The 3,198-nt window shown below is 38.2% G+C and overlaps 1 long non-coding RNA gene across 2 annotated transcripts; it reads left to right on the forward strand.

Moving 5' to 3' along the window:
- The first annotated feature begins 296 nt into the window (after positions 1 to 296).
- Positions 297 to 1,944, forward strand: LOC124687933. 2 transcript variants are annotated; one of them, XR_006998359.1, is made up of 4 exons: positions 297 to 341; positions 475 to 543; positions 1,118 to 1,188; positions 1,785 to 1,944. It is a non-coding gene; the product is annotated as an uncharacterized LOC124687933 (long non-coding RNA). The 2 variants fall into 2 exon arrangements; XR_006998358.1 differs by lacking the exon at positions 1,785 to 1,944 and having other exon boundaries at positions 1,118 to 1,351.
- Positions 1,945 to 3,198: the final 1,254 nt, after the last annotated feature.

Raw genomic sequence — 3,198 nt, forward strand, 5'->3', positions numbered from 1 at the left:
CTACTACCACTGTTGTGGATTGGAAGTCCATTTTTCTTACACTGAAGCCTAATTGTGTGACATTTAAGAGAGTGATTAATGACATATGATGTGCACTTTTGTAGCTGTGAGGGAGGATTGAAGTGAAGTTACATCATTAAACTTCGCAATGCTTCTAAATATCTGCTAATTATCACCCTTTATTGGTTGATTTTCTAGATGAATAGCTTCAACGATGATAATTTGAGTTATACAAAATGAGTCAGTGCTTAATTTTGAAAACCGTAATTTCTTACTTACCTTCTTGGTCATTATAGGGCACCTGCAAGCAAGCTCCAGCAGAATCTCCGTTTCCATTACAGGTCGGTCACCTTCTCCAAAGTATTGAAATGTTATGGTGATGTGAGTGGCTCAACTGGCCATTGTGATGTTCTTGCATTGGTATATTATTCTATATACCTCTACCAAATTAACTCAATTCGGTGTGCTCTGCAGTTGTAGACGAAGTCTAAAATAGCTCTGAGGCATTCTGCTCTATTTGAGTATTGCAAAGCACTCCAAGAGGTCTTTGTTTTCTTGGCTGGAGTTATTGTTTGCTAAATTTAGCAAATATGTATCATTGAAAATAAATTTAAGATGATTGGAATGCAAAAGTGGTTCTTCTGGCTATAGTTCCTACTTGTGCTGGTATGGAGTTCAGTTCACCATTATTTTGTTCATTTGAATGACCACAGAGTATACTATTTTACCATTTTCCTGATGCACTTAAGTTTTATATACAAATGAATTGCATGTTTTTGCTGTAATACCATCTCTGATAAATCAAAATAGTCTCTATAATTCTCCTATATGTTTTTCCCATTTCGGCTGTCAGGTTGCAGGCTTGCAGCTTATTTTTTTTGTTACTTTGGCATCGTAATTGGAGAGGTTTCCTGTGTAGCTCATTGAGGGTTGGGACTATATTTTCCCTAAAACAAGATATCCCATGCCTTTTTTTCATTAATGTTTCTATGGTTTGGGAAAGTCCAGTCTTTGGCTTTGGCTTTGGCTTTGCGTTGCATGACACATTGAATCTCTATTTTCTCTATAACTCATTATCCTCAATCGATTTCTTATCATTAATTTCTGATGTGTACAGTTGGTTTAATCTCGGTGATGAAGACTAAAAAAGAACTACCTTTTGCAATACATGCATGTTTGCTAGAAAGGGTACAAATCACTGCTTCGCTCTTGAGTTATTAGTTTCATTGTATACTCTGTTTCATGGCTGCTGCATATTTTTAGTTGAAGCTTCCAATTATTTGACAGTAAAGTAATGCTTCATCTAATTTCATAAATACTAGAAACATTGTTTCTAAGCGGCAAATTCTTAATTGATCTATTTCATCGTTAATGACATTATATCTTATATTCATACTGGGCATTTGGCACCCATGTCAGGGTCAAAGCTACATACAAGACTGTTTACCCCAGCAAGAGACCGAATATCTTAGAAACAACATCCTAAAAATTTGGCGTCCATGTCGTACCAACAACCGGTAGAAGCTTGCCCTGGCAGGGCCTGTACGTAGTTGAGACCCTGTGTGCTTTACTCAGGTTACCCCAAGTTGTGAACCAAAGGAAGATATAGGGTTATTTCTTGGTCCTTTGTGGGCATGATTTAGTTTAGTTTTTGTGGTACGTGCTTGGGACTTGGACAACAAATCTGGAGCTAATAGTTTACCCAAGCTACTTCATTAACGCCTTTTCTTTTGTTAGATTCAGATTTACTATATGATTTATGTAAGTGTGCTGTCATGTTGCAGGTTTGCAAAGAGGAATTTAGATGAGTATGTATTTCTTGGCAATTGGCTGCAGGTGTATATGCACCTTAGTTTGAGAGATTTTTGGATACCAAGAAGAAACTGAAGGTCGGGAGAAATGAAGTCCTCAACCAAATAAGATGTATGGTTTCACCATTTTCTAAAAAATATCTGCAAAATAATTTCGTGTTGTGATGATAAAAATAAGAAGAATTTGCAGTTAGGGAAGGAGGTCAGGGTTGAAGGACAATAAAAAATGATGTAGTGTAGCATGTCTAATTTTTCAATTCGAACCATTTAAATGTAGATTCATGTGTATTGTTTCCTTATCATTGTTTTAAAGAAATTCCAATGGTACTTGAGCACTCCTTGCATATTTTGTACCATACACCCTCATATGTCTATATCCTTTTTGTATCCTTATATCGTACTGCACATGATTAGCTCCAAAGTTGAGTTACTCAACTATATTTACCTGTATGGAAAACAATATCGAGCAAATTTTAAAAAAAATATTTTCCTGTGTTATGTTATTTGTCAACATAACCCCTGATATTGCGTCGTCGTCCTCACCGGAAGCAGCACTGTCTCCGCCCCGTGCGGCGTTGTCGTCCCCATCAAGCCGCACCAGAGGGAGATGCTTAGCTGTGGCCACACAAACGGATGGGGACGTCAAGCCAAGCTGGTGGCTGGCGGCCTACAATCGCGTCAACTTACACAGGATAGGAGAGCCCTCGAAAAAAAAACACAGGATAGGAGCAGAGGAATCTTGAGCGCGGCATCCAGACCTGGAGTGGAGGACATGGGTCGCCATGAAGGTTGCAGGCCACAATACTGATTGGTTGTGCTTTTTCCCCCACATCCTTCCTTGAACATCTCTTTTTGACTCCAACCTCGATCTGCAGCAATTGCCCCTTCGTTGTAAAGTTACAGGTGTGTACAGAAGCTTTTTGTGTAAATGCCTACGAGCACAGACCGCTCCTGGAAGAATGCTCACAACTCAGCTTGAATTTGTAAGTTAATTGTCCTCTCAGATGCACCCCTCTTGATGCTTTATATGTTTCAAGTTTCAACATGGATTCTTGGTTCCTATAAATTTACAGGTTATGATGTTGTGATGAACTTGCAGCTATGACGTGATTTGGGTAACATCTTGCTTTTTAAAATGACTTTCATTTACTTCTATGGCATTGAAGGAGCGACGGAATTCCTCCCAACTACAGAATTTGCAGCAGCTGAAGATGCTAGAAGTACAGGTTATATTGTCTTATGAATTGTCTAAGGAAGTCCTAAATTATTTATCTGTTGCTTGACCAATGGTTTGTCGAACTGAAACAGTTATGACCATGTGCCCATGTTATTTCTTTGTTTGCCAAAATAAATTTAACTTCCAATCAAAAAATAAAAGAATGTCCAT

This window comes from Lolium rigidum, chromosome 2, assembly GCF_022539505.1.
Source record: "Lolium rigidum isolate FL_2022 chromosome 2, APGP_CSIRO_Lrig_0.1, whole genome shotgun sequence".
Taxonomy (NCBI): domain Eukaryota; kingdom Viridiplantae; phylum Streptophyta; class Magnoliopsida; order Poales; family Poaceae; genus Lolium; species Lolium rigidum.